Source organism: Aphelocoma coerulescens, chromosome 1A (genome assembly GCF_041296385.1).
Source record: "Aphelocoma coerulescens isolate FSJ_1873_10779 chromosome 1A, UR_Acoe_1.0, whole genome shotgun sequence".
In the NCBI taxonomy this organism is placed as follows: domain Eukaryota; kingdom Metazoa; phylum Chordata; class Aves; order Passeriformes; family Corvidae; genus Aphelocoma; species Aphelocoma coerulescens.
Window position 1 is genome coordinate 68,556,834 of NC_091014.1, and position 13,891 is coordinate 68,570,724.

A 13,891-nucleotide genomic window follows, 5' to 3' on the forward strand; every position below is an offset into this window, starting at 1 on the left:
AGTTCCAAATACCAACAAGAAAAGCCTGGCAATCAACCCCGTTTTTTCCTTCAATATGAAAAAATCAATTTTGCACTTAAAGAGTAGTGTGATAGTGACACAGGAACAACAAAAGTCACACAGGTCCCAGCTAAGACCAACAGCTTTCCTACTGCCATCCTGAAGATGTAACTCTAATTTCTTTTTACCTTTTCTTGCTTTTATAATACTCCATTTCAAAGGCTGGCATGTCAATCTGAACCCCAAATTTTTATGGCTTGTGCAGAATTGAAATACAACTTTTACGTGAAATAAAGTGGTTCGGGAAAATAATGTTTGAAGTACATTTTTAGTACCAAATTTCTATCTTTTTCTTGTGATGGGTGGGATCCAGTTATAGAAAGAAAGAGTTTAGGGTTCAGGTCACATTCCTGAGACTGACTTAAGACAAAAAATGGAGCACCTACTGATGCTTGCAGGGTATTTTAGGTGCTTGGTCTCTGTTTATGCTTTCCTCTGTTTCCTAAAGGGTTCCCAGCAGCAACTGAGGTTGTGCTGCATTCTGTAATTTGAGCTGAGGTTATTACACCCCAGGCCACACTCACCTCTCCACCTGAGGGCCTTTATTAAAACACTTTTTGTCTTTTCTTGCAAAATAAGCAGTTCTGAGCCCCTCCTGGTGGGTGCCAAGGTAACTCATTCCTTCTCATGGCCACAATACAACTGTAAAACTCAGGCACCCAAAACACCAAAACTGATATACAACTATAATCATCATGAGAAGAGGATCAGCCTTGTTTTAGAGTTCTTATCAAACTTTTCATGCATTTCAGCACCTTTCTCAGATAATTCTTATGAATTTGTAAAGAATATGGGAAGTTTCAGAAATGGATTAACTCAGGACTTTTAAAACCTGCATTATTAATATGCTATTTGGTTTATGACATTATGGTAAACCCTAGTCAAAGGTTTCAAGTTCTGAAACCAAATCAGAGTAAGAGAAGAATATTAGAAAGATTCTAGTAAAAGCCTTGTCTAGAGCAGAAAAGTTATGTGCCACTCACTGTTGGCATAAAAATAAACAGCTAACAGGCTGCTGTTTAGATCAAAATGTTGAGAATAAAACATATTTGCAGCTGTGTTCTGGGATAAATATTGGAAATGTCTTGCTTTTCCCTTGGCCTGCAGGGAAATTATCTTCTGTGTTGCTTGTGGTATTGTTTTATAGCTCAGCCAAAATTTGGAAGGATAAATGCTAAATAATGGTGAGAAAAATCCACTCTAACAAAAAACCTAGACAACACCACTGCCAACAAACAAGCAAACAAACAAATAAACAAAACAACAACCCCCCAAAAAGCAAACCAGTGACTGGACAAGGAGTAGTGGCCATAAATTCAAACACAGAAAGTTCCACCTCAAAGTGAGGAAGAACTTCTTTCCACTGAGGGTGGCAGAGCAGAACACTGGAACAGATGCCAAGGGAGGTTGTGGAGTTCCCCCTCTGGAGACATTCCAAACTTACCTGGATGTGTTCCTGTGTCACCTGCTCTGGGTGACCCTGCCTGGGCAGGGGGGTTGGAGTGGATGAGCTCCAGAGTTCCCTTCCAACCTCAGGGTTTTGTGATTCTGTGAAATGCATGCAAGACATGACACTACTACAGTCCTCATACCTTTTTCATTTTGACTTTTGATACTTCCATGGGAAGGTAATGCACAGTTTTGTAGCCAATCACTCCTTTGACTGCATCAAGTATTTTATCCATTGCTTGCATATTTCTTCCAGAGAAACAAATAGATTTAGAGTAGGAAGAACTGGCTGTTGAATTTGATCCTTATTTAGGTCTTCTTCCTCCTGGTTCCCCAAATTCCCAATAATCTAACCCACAGCATGGCTCTTCAAGGTGTATTTCTAGTGATGATCAACAATCTTATTTACAGAAAGAGGAAAAACTGAATACTTGAAACCCTTAAGCCTGAGTTTTGACATCAGGAAAAATGTCTAATCTTATGACATAGGTTATTCTATAATACCAGGATATCTTAAAGTAGATGGCACTTTGAAATGAAAGACAACACCATTCCAGAACAACTGATGCAACTGTAAAATGGAATCATTATTTGAAAGAAAAGCCCCCTAAGCCAGAATGGCTGAGAAATGATTTCTGATACATGTCAGAGAGTGCATAATCTTTGGGACAAAAAGCTTTGTGCTAATATTGTACAGTTGAAGGGAATAGCAGCTTTTGGATTACCATAAAAGAGTGTGGTAATTGAAACTTGAAGTAAATAGTACACAGATAAAATGATTTGTGTTGGGTATGGCACTGTCCATTTTTGTTTCTTTCATGTGAGTGAACCATCTGAACACAATTTGCTGCCACAAACACTCTAAATAAATTCTGAGGAACACTAAGAGCATTTGTAAGAAGCAGACTCCTAATTCTGACAGATTGAATGAATTCAGAATGATTTCAGAATACTCATTCAGCACAGACCTACTTGAGACCAAACAATGCCACATGATTCATGCATCCAACTGAAACTGGAGGACAAAGACTAAATTTCAATTTTTAACAGGGAGTGGCTATCTAAGCCATTTATAGATGTGGATTTATAGCACAACCAAGCAAAAGATGAATTGAAGAACACTGACAGTTCCTCATGGATGTGCCACAAAATGTAAGGGAGTGTAAATTGGGTGAATAGTGATTGTTCACAAAGAAATAATATAACACTTTGGAGCAAGGCATCAATTCAGACAAATATGGGAATTGGAGGAATAGAAAAAGGTAGAATCATGCGGAGTGATGCAAAGAAACCCTGGCTTCCAGCAGCCTTGTGACTTGTAGTTGAATTCCTTGGTGTCTAAAGAGCAAAGGGCTCATAACACACCCTTTCCCTCCAAAAGGCTTTTTCTAACCATTGTCAGAAAATCTGGTGCAATATTCCTATGCTTAAGACTGAGGCTCCACATCTAGGCTTAGCTCATGATTTCTTATCTGGGTTAAAAGAGCACAGTAATCACAGAATCACAGAATGGCCTGTGTTTGAATGAACCTTAAAGATCTTGTTCCAACCCCCTCCTATGGGCAGGGACACTTTCCACTAGACCAGGATGCTCAGAGCCACATCTGACCTGGCCTTGAACGCTGCCAGGGTTGGGGCAGCCACACCTGCTCTGGGCGACCACAGGATGAAAACATACACACACTTTAGAAGTGTGAAGTCCACTTTTTGAACAATCATCCACGAACCCTCCACATGTTAGTTAAATTTTTTTTTTTTGAGAAGGATAATTGTCATGGATTGGCAAAGCACAGTCCCAGAAGTGCAAAGGGGTGCTTACAGGTTCCTGTGTGACCTGACAGAACCTATCAGTGGCCAGTTTGAATATGGACAATTCTTTAAGCCACTTAAAGTTGTGACCGCCTCTGTGATCCACACTTAAGAATAGAAACCCTGAGGCAGACTCTCTCTCTCATTTCCGGCGCTGGGACAGGTGGCTGCGGGGGGGCCAGCAGGCCCAGCCCAGGCCCTGCTCGGGCCAGGCCGGGCCAGGCCACAGCCATCCTGGAGCCGATGGGCCCTGTTCCACCCCCGGAAATTCCCCCCCCTCCTTCACAGCCCTGCTGTGGGCAGCCAGAGCTGCTCGGCTCCCCCCCCTCCACATCGATAAGCCACATTCCAGCTGCAAGGCCGAGGTGAGATTAACCCTTTTAGTGTTGTGAAGAGCTGAAAACCTGAGGGAAGAGAGAGAGGAGATGCTTAGAGCTGAAATTCTGTTGTGAAGCTATGATATATCAGAGTATCCCGCTGTAATTTCCTGTTGTAATGAAGATATGGGGGGTGGAGTGTTCAGTTCAACTTGTAAGCAAAAGCACCTGTGCTGAGATGGGCAGATGCTGACGCAGCTGTAATTTCATAAGAAGTTGAACAGGGAGAGATGGACCAGATGAGGACTTTTGCTCCAAATGGGAAAGGAGTAAACCTCAGTTCCTAGAGATGCTCCCAAAGATTTCTTAGAGATGAAATGCTCCCGGAGATGGGTGAAGAGAACTTTTTGTTTCTGAATGGCTCAACCTTAAAATTGTACCCCAAAAAACTTCAAGAGTGGACCCTTGAAAGCAGTTGTGGGAAAAGCTGCAAGTCGGGGGAAGGGACTCACATTGCGAGCAGAGAGACTCCTCTTCCTAAATGGACTGAACAAAGTTATTTGGAAGTGGGCGGCTGTCTCGTTGTGATAATGTTTTCATAGCATGAGCAAGAGAGACTCCTCTTCCTAAATGGACTGAACAAGGTTTTTATGGAAGTGATAAACAAACTGAACATCTCAAGGGTTGTCTTTTTACATTGTCAGTGGGAGAAGGGAGGAAGGTGGGGTGAGGAGAAGAGTTCTGAAGGTGTGGTATGATTTTTTTTTTCTTCTTTTAGGTCTGTTAATAAACTTCTTTATATTCTTTAAAGTTTGGTGCCTGCTTTGCGTTTCCCCTAATTCTTATCTCACAGAAGGTAAACAGTAATGAGTATCTTGGACCAAACCACTACAATAATTCATTCTAAGAAAGAGATGAATTAAGGCATAAAAAACCTATGTATTTCAAACAGATAAATTTATGGATCTGAGCTCTGAGCTGGCATCACCACAAGCCTGGGAATGAGATATTACTGCTCTTGGGAGAGACAGTGCTGATTTCTGTTGGGCATTTCTAAGCATTAATGTTCTAGGCTGGTGAGTTTTTCATAGTTATTCATTAGGTTGGTTGCTTCTTGGGAGGGCAGTTAATCCCTTCCCTTCCCTCTGTGTTCCCTCTCTTCCTCTCAGCCTCCAAACAGCCAGGATGTCTGGGTGTTACCACACGGAAACTCTCAGAATTCCTCCACAGACTTTCCTGTAAGTGTGGAGAAGAGCAGGCATGATGGAATGGTTGCAGGATTACAGTTCTGGAGCAGTGTTGCTCATGGAGGTGATTAGAAGCATGTTTTCTACCACCTACAAGATTCATGCCGGGTATCCAGTTGGACAGATTCCATTTTCCTTAATATGTCCTTCCATAACAAATTTATAAGGCCACCAGAGTCCTGTTAGCTAGAAAGAAATCTCAAATTATTATGATGCTATAGCTATTTGTTCTTTATTATGGAAATAAATCAAAAGCAGGCTTTCAGCAAAAAAAATCCCCATGGCTGGAATAACCACTGCTGGGTCTCTGAAGATGCCAATGCCCCAATGTCTGTAGCATTTCAGTGTATGTTTTGGCCACTGGAGGCTCAGTTTTTCAATTAAGGATCTAAAACTCAGCTTCAGGTAAATTTCCCAACCTAGACAATGAGATTCTTGTTCTTAATGAAAACTTGTATTTATTTAAGCTTTAAATTTGTGTTCATATTTACTTTTAAAGAGCACAGGGGTGCTGGAACTGGGTTGTATCAGGTTTAAGAAAAAAAATTATGGGAACCTGATTGAAAACAGAGCAAGAGAGTCACATGAAGATGCTGACAATTATGTATCATAGGACGAGTGGCCCCAGGGAAAGGGAAAGTTCAACTCAGCTGGAAGTGAGGGCTCTTTTGCTTTTCTGCTGTCTTCTCTGTGCTAAGGAAAAACATTCCTTGATCAATCCCAATCCCCAGCTCCCTACAGCCTATAGGGAACACTTTCTATCACTGTTACCGCAAATAGAGAAAAAAAATGGGAGGACATTTTTTTTATCAGTCAGAAAAGTAAGTCTATTCAAAAATCCACATTGGAACAGTTCTTAGGCCTCCTATGCTACACTCAGGAATAGAAAGGCTTTACTATAGTATATAGTAAAGTTCCCAATTAAGCAAACCAGGTTTTATCTGGTTCTGTGGGACTGAATGCAGGCCTCCTCCCTTCAGAGGAATGTTAATAGTGCACTGTGAACTGCAGATCATTTACCTGACTTTTATACATTTTCAGGATGACTTTCAGTTCACAGAGACACCTCTGGGCCCCCTCCAAAGCCCTACTCAGTCTGCAGCAGCAAAGTTGAAACAATCCCCTCCTCTTTTACCCTCTTCGTATTTAAGTCTTTTTCCTGTCATTTTCCAGCAAGAGCTAGAAAGCTGCAGTGCCAAGGGAACACTGGTCGAGAATGGAAGAGATAGAAGCTAATTTATTTGTGATTATTATGAGACCCTACCTGATATCTGTGGGTGTAACACAGTAGAATCGGGAAAGAATATTTTCACCTCCACTTTAAACTCAAGAAATCTGAGTATGAAGGTGCTTACCAGAACCACATAAAACCACAAAAAATTGTGTGTAAGATTATCAAAGCCCATTAACCCTTTCCTATCTTCAAATATTCTGCCTATAAACAAAATACTTTGCTTAGCTTTGGTAGCAAGTATTGTAAGACACCACTTGTATGGGATTTCAAGCCCTCTTTTGAACTGATTACTGATATCTCAAATATCTGAACATACAAAGTACTGTTGTCATTTGGAGGCACTCAGGAATTCCAGGTTCTTTGCATACTTTCCACTATCCATGTGAAAAGCTCCAGTATCCATATGAAATAAATAAAGAGATTGTTGCTGTGGAGAAGTCTGTGGCGAGTGACTAGAAGTAGATGGTTACCCTGCATTTTAATACCTGGCACCAAAAGAAAACATCTGATTATCTGCATCACTGGTTGCACATGGCCTAACTGCTACAGTTAATAAGACAGGCAGGTTAATGTGTACCTTGCTGCACTTTCAGAAATAAGAGCCTTGTGAAGAGATGTTAAGAAGGCTGGAAAATCAAAGATGCTAAAACATAGACAAGAAAGGTTGAAGTTTGGACTATACAGACAAGCTTCCTTTCAATTCAGATTATTTCAAAGGGGTAGGAGCTTGATAAAGTCTTTTATTTTTTAGTATAGAATACAGATGGCACTGAAAAATATTTTTTTGGAATGCTGAAGAAAATTGTGTCTTTCAAAACCATCTGCTAGACAGAAGCAGAATATTCAGTGTATTTGTGCAGTACACTTCTCTAATTATGAGGTAACTCCTTCTCTACTTGCAGTGTCCTCTCACATCCCAAGTCATCCTGATTTTGCTCATCTTTTTCAGCACAGCAGATCATTTGTTAGGAAAAAATCCCAGATAGAATTCTGTCCTGCACTGAAGGATATTTGGTATCCATAGTGTGACTTCAAAGGTGGAAACTGAGCGAGGTCAAAGAAATATTTTCATTGTGTTACAGTCAGATTGCCTGCATTAAAAACCCCACATCCATGGGTTCAGTGCAGCTTGGATGGATGCTAACAGAGGTGGTGGCAAGCAGGAATTTGCAGTCAATGAGGACAGGGAAGTGGCCATTAGGCAGACTTTTACTTCCTGTAGTAATTTACATTTTCTTGATATTCTGCCTGAATTTTTTCAGTTTTCTATAGGGTTTAGATTCCAAAACCTTCAACCTTGTTTCTGGAATTTTTAAGTTTCATTTTTATAGTATACACTCCAGAAAATTATCACATACTAATTTATCCTCTTTTGCTCTCATTTCCTAAATATAAACCCAAGTAATTAATTTAGATATAATTCTAATTTCTATTATAGTCTCTTTATTCTTGATGATTTAAATCCCACAACTTTCAGAGAAACTTAATATTCTTAGTCATTGCTATAAATCACCACTGTTGGTTGAGCTGAGTAAACTGAATAGTTTCTGTGCAATAACTGTGTTGCATGGTTTTTTATAATTTAACAGCATGTCTAATCTTATGAGAAGAAACCTCAAAGAAACAGATACACTTTCTTTCTGAGGGTAAGTAATTTCAACTTTGGGTCATTTTCTACTCATAATCCTGATTTAGACACATAAACGTTCTGATTGTGAACAGCATTATAGGCTTTGCTGTAAAACTACTTTTTTCCCCTCCCTCTGAATCATGTGACTATCATTTGGGTATCTTGGAATGATCTAATTTAGGTATCTTGGAAATAAGGATGAAAAGAGGAGAAAAATAAGGAAACACCTAACACATTCTTAAATAAAGGAGCTAATAGTAAATGCAACATTAGATGCAAGGTAGATGCAAACATTAAAACCGTTTAAGTCTGCTTTGCTCTTTAGCAGTTTTCACAGAAGGGCAATTGATAGATAAGCAAACTCCAGAACAGAAAGCATGTTCCATACACTTCATTATAAAATTCACATTTTTGTTCCTCAGATATGGGAAGCTTCTAACAGCTCTGCTAGTAATGCCTAAGAGACTGGAACACTGCTGTTATTTACTTGGAATCTCATGTTTTTCCATCACTTCTCCAACCCCTCCATTTGACAGGGTAGAGAAATTAAACAGAAAGGATTGAAAGACCAAGTTAACTGAAAATTTACACTTTAATGCTGGAGTGCAACAAATTACTAGCCAAAGTTTCAGTTTCCTTAAACCACCAACCAAAAAATTACAACACAAAAGAAACCTAAAGTACTAAAGTTAATATTGAAGAGGTTGGACTTGAACAGCTAGGTGATGCAGTTCACAAAAGAATGCTTTATTGTGTTCATTAGAGGTAATAGTAGTATAAGCAGTGGTAATATTTTGATTATGGGATATAAAAAGGAGCTAACCAGGATGGGAATGCCATTATGCAACATACTGTACAAACAGGGGAGGGCACAATAACATATGGCCTCATGCTACTTCACTGCTCAACAAAAATTACTTCCATGCTTTGCTTCTTCTGAAAACATGCTGCTGAATGCAAGTGGTTGATATCATGTTCTGGCTCTTCAGGCTGAGGCATGGATTTCCAAAGCACTGTAATTCTGAGCCCATATTCTACATGTTTTCCCAGTCTAATGGGTTGACAGTGTGTTCAAATAAATTTTAAGCATAGAAATGAAGTGATTGTCTTGCTAGGTTTTTGCATGTTAATATGGCATTATAAATGTGAAGATATGTCCCTGGTGTTCATGGTTTTGACTTGTGGCTGAAGGCGATGAGCACACAATGGTGCCAGATTTTATGATGCACATTAGGTCCTGCAGCCATGGTAGATTAGTTTTTTTTGATTACTGAATTCCTACTTCTGCTCCCCTCCTCTATTGTTTGAAGGTATCAACACTAAAGGTCAAACAGCTAAAAGACAAGTAAAAGAATGCTAAAATATTTTTTCAATCTCATGATTTGTAAGTCTCTCCTGTGATTCTGGGAGTAGGGACTTCTGATTTTTTGGGCATTTAGACTTAGCCAATTCCAATAAAGAGTGTCTGTATTGTTGCTATGAAGAATAACACATTGGGGTGGGACACTGCGTCTTTCTGCAGGCTGAAGTTTACACTGCTAAAATGTCACAGATGCCTGAAGGGAATCTGCACCCCTTGATAAATGCCTAGAGCTAGCTAATTATGGGAAACCAAAGCAAGCATGTATGTCTGTGTAATTACAATGGTGCAAGCTGAAGCAGGTAGGTGCATAGAGTATGAAAGTCAAATGCATTGGGCACCCAGTTTCTCTTAAAAATGTGCCTGGAGGAACAGCAGAGGTAACTGACTAAATAAATGTGAAAAGAAGACCTTATAATCTGGAAAGAGAGGAAGGATTTCTCCCTGTTATCCAGGGGCTTGCAATTGTAGAAGACTGGACTCAATGTCCTCCTGGGTGGTTCCTCCAGGTGTTCTGCGAAGGATCCAATCCCATCTGTCTGTGGAGTTTGTATCCCACTGAGTTATAGAGGACAAAAGGCTTGCCAAATAAATCTGATGAGCATCTTGAGTTCTGCTTCTTCCATCCATGAAGGATTTGCCTGGGGAGCCAAATTGGCAGTACACGGAGGCCCAGGAGACTGGGCATTCCAGAACTGGTGCTGTGTTTGAGTCTGGACTCCTGATAGGAGCTGTGGACTCTCTTGGCTGGTCTGAACGTCTGGCAAGTCATGGTTACTGAAGGAGCTTCTTTCCAAAGAAGGCAGTTCATCCCCTGTGTATTTCTGGTACAGATCCATGTATTCATAAGAATGTTTAAGACTCAACACCTTCTTAAAGCCTTTTTGGGGACAGAAGAGTGATATCACATCAAGGACTATCAATACAGCTACTGAATAAATGATCACTTTTGTTTGAACTAATTCATTGTCCATTCATTCAGGTTTCATTATGGGCTGGCCAATGACAGCACAGGGACCAGTTGGAACAACTGGAAACTGTCGGCCTCAGAATACGACCAAGCCCACAAGTTTTTTAAATAAGATTTTCTTTTTTCAAAGAAACAGAGTACTTACATGATTTTAATACTATTCCAAGAGTTGCTTAAAAAAATAAATTGCTTCCCAATATCTGAAATCCAGACCTTTGAGAAATCAAAGAGAAATCACTTCAAGCTAGTTCAAAACTAATTAGGTCAATTTTTTTTCCCACTCAAATCTATGCAGATGCAAAACAGAAAAAAATCTCAGTTAATCAAAAAAGTAAGTTGGCTTTGAGATGCTCATGTTGGTTAATTTCAGTAGTTACTGTGATAAAGAGAAGTGCTTTTTTGTTTTCCTGAATGGCTTTGAACATGAAAGAAGGCATGGGTCGAGCCACCGCAGCACATGGACCTCACTCCAGCTGTGTTCTGCTCAAACCAAGCTCTGATGCCTATGACTTACATTTATAATGCCTCTTACTCATTTGCATTTTCTATAGGATCAAATTCTAGCTTTTGTAACAGAAAAAAAAGGAAAAAGAAGAGATTAACTGAGCATTTGCATAGATTTTGTGTTAAAAGCATCTTGTTTTTATTTTGCCTGTTGTGAGGCCAAGTGCCTGATTGTGCTCCTAAGTAGACGTGGGCTATCTTGGATCAGGGCTGTTCACATTTCTTGTCTCTGTGGAGGAGAAAATAGCTGTCTGCTGAAAGTGGGAGATATCTGTAATTCAGCAGAACTACTATTCCTTTGTCCTAATAGTTTGGGGTCAGGCAAACTGTACTGCGCTTCCCCTGAAGGACCGTGAACAGTGGTTAAAGCACACTTTTTTAGCTCTTTCTTGGAAGTACAGGTTAGCAGCTGTAGTAATGAATCAGTAAACAAGTGATAGCACTTTAACAAAATTAGCCTCCATATTTTGCTGTTAACAGCCCCCTACCTCTGTGTCTTCATGCAAGCCAGCATCCTCTCTGGGCAGTGATGTTACACAGCACACATCTTCTCTGAAGTCACCTCTGCCATGATTTAAGTAGCTCTAAATACGAGTTTGCACAGCTATGGAGAATTCCCAGCAGGCTTCAGGTACCACGAATCACGTCACATGTGAATGGGGTCACTTGAGTACTCATGCATAGGAATGACACCCTAGGTACAGGGGTGTCCTGGGTTGAGGTGTATTCTATTACCATCCTCATGAGCTGTGGAAATCAGGTGGGGCAGTGTTTCCTTGCCTCCTCCCCCCAGACTCTCTTGCTGTTAATGGCCCATCATTGTCCTGCCACATGACTCAGAGATAACTCCCTCCGGACCATCTTCTGTTAACGAGCCTAATCAACACTTGGCCTCATGACTCATTACCCCATTGTGAGATGCTCCACCCAGAGGGAGGAACCAAGCATCCCATCGTGGATATAATCTGAGACTGAACACCAGAGCCACCCTTCCTACTGGATTTCCAGAGGACAGGAGCTACACAGCCACCACTGGACCTTCTGAGGAAGAGCAGACCCCTTTTCTACAGGATCACCACTTCAGAGGACTGCAGCCACCATTCTACCAGACTGCTACCACCACCCTGCCTAACAGGGTGCCAGGTTGTATCCTGACTGTCAGTTTAACCCAGCGTTATCCACCTTTATTTTTATCCCCCCCCCTTTTATTTCCCTATTAAATTGTTCTTCTGACTTGGTGCTGTCTCCCACTAGTTGTTTTCAAACTAGTACAAGGGGTTATGAAGTTTCCAGGCAAAAAGTTTCCTTATTCTAGCTAGCAACTAGGCAATAATTATTGTCAATTAAAATGGAACAGCTTCTGGGGGAGGGGAGCAACAAATAAGCAAAGAGATGAGAGATTACCTCTATTAGCTGGTAAGATTTTTGCCACAGATACTGTGGCCAAATTGTTGGCGCACCAAGCCCTTTAATTCTTGTACAGATTCCTATTGGATATTTGCTCCCTATACTTCAGCAAAAAAAATTACTCAGACTGCGTGGTCAACTGAATGGATTACTTCTTTTCTTGCACTTTCTCTCTCACTCCATAAAAGATTAAAGTTTAGGACAACCCTGGTGGGATTGGCACCTATTTCTTCCAAGCAACATTTTATTTTGAAGTGTATACTTAGAGAACTGAAGTCAACCCTTTAAGTGTTCTGTTTGGGATATCTTACATGATCTCCTAGGAAACTTAATACAACCATCAGTATGCAGCCTCCAAATTTTACTTATACCTTTGGAAACATACAGATTATTCCTGGAACTTTCCTTTTCAACCTCCATGCTCCCACTTTTGGTATAATTGCTCTTGAGAAACAGAGTAATTTTTAAAATTACCCAATCCTTTGCTCAACTACCAGCCAATATAGTCTGGCAGCAAGATGCATACTTCAAGTTGGAATTGTTCAAATGTGAAAAGTGAGCTCAGAAGTATTTTGTTTCAGAGGTGACTTTTTAGTTGTTTATATTAAAAAAAAAAAAAAAAATCTTGGCTATGCACCCATTGAGTAATTTCTTTAGAGGTTTTTTTCTAATCTAATCATATTTGTAGAGACAAAAGAGTCAGCCTTGCAGACATTCAGGGCTGTACAGCTGGATGTTCCTGCTCACAGAACACACTGTAAGGGATCTCTTTCCTTGGCCACAGAGCTGTGGAATGACACAAAGCAGACCTTCCTTTTTTGCAACCTAGAGGGACAGGTCAATTATTTATACCTTTCCTTAGTGGACCACCACCCTGGTAAAGCTATGAACCAAGCTGTGAAAACACCATCGACTCGTATTAAACTCATGTTTAGACAGTGGAAGATGTAATTTTTAATAAGCCTCACCCAGTCTGTGTTTTTTATTTATTAAGGTTACTTTAGTAGCCATTAGTCTATCACTTGGAGCTGTAGAAGCTGTGCTCTGTCCAAATTCCAGTGAAACACTGCCTCCACTATCAACATTTCTTAAACCAGTTTTTTGGAATAATGAAGTATTTTTGAGAAAATAAAAAACGCAGTTGGTTATCATCTAAAAAAGGCTTCCGCTTGGGATTTATAGCTTATTCTGAGCATGAAATGGTGCTGGCACAGGCAGCCTGTGAGAGAAGGACAGGATGTGAAAAATCTCCCTTTCATTGCAAATGGACTTGTCTGTCTTCTGGCTGTGGAATGCTAACAATGAGAACAATTGGGGTGCCTCTGCCCAGTTTTCAGACAGGGACAGATGAATGGAAGCAGCAAGGAATTTCCTCAGTGAGGAGGAATGAATTCATAGCTGTCAGAAACAGGGAGTCTAAATTTGGAAATTGGAAGTATGACCTAAACACCTGTTTTCAAGCCCAAATCTCATTAAGAATGGAAGCTGGAGGGAAGCGATGCAATAAATGGGAAGAAATTCCCATTCACTGAAACACTTTCAAAGACAAGTCCAGGATGGGGAAACTATCTAAGTAAAACTTTGGCTGAGAGGAGGTCAAACAATAAAAAATCCCCTTACCTTCACTCCTGGAATACTGCCCCTCTTGGACAATTCTAGGACTGTAAGAGCTGGAACAAGGCATGCTGAGTAAAGCTTAGGCAAAAGCCTCAAAAATTCCATTATAATAAAAGGATATTAGCTTCATGACTTTAGCAGACCTACCTCAAAGGAATTTTAAATTAATTTGCCTTCCCTACAGCAAAACCAATGCGTTGCAGTGGATAATTCCATGTACTTCCTGCAGCTGGCGTGGCAAAGCAAATTTTAAAAGTGGGGAATGTGCCATGAAGACCTGGATGGCA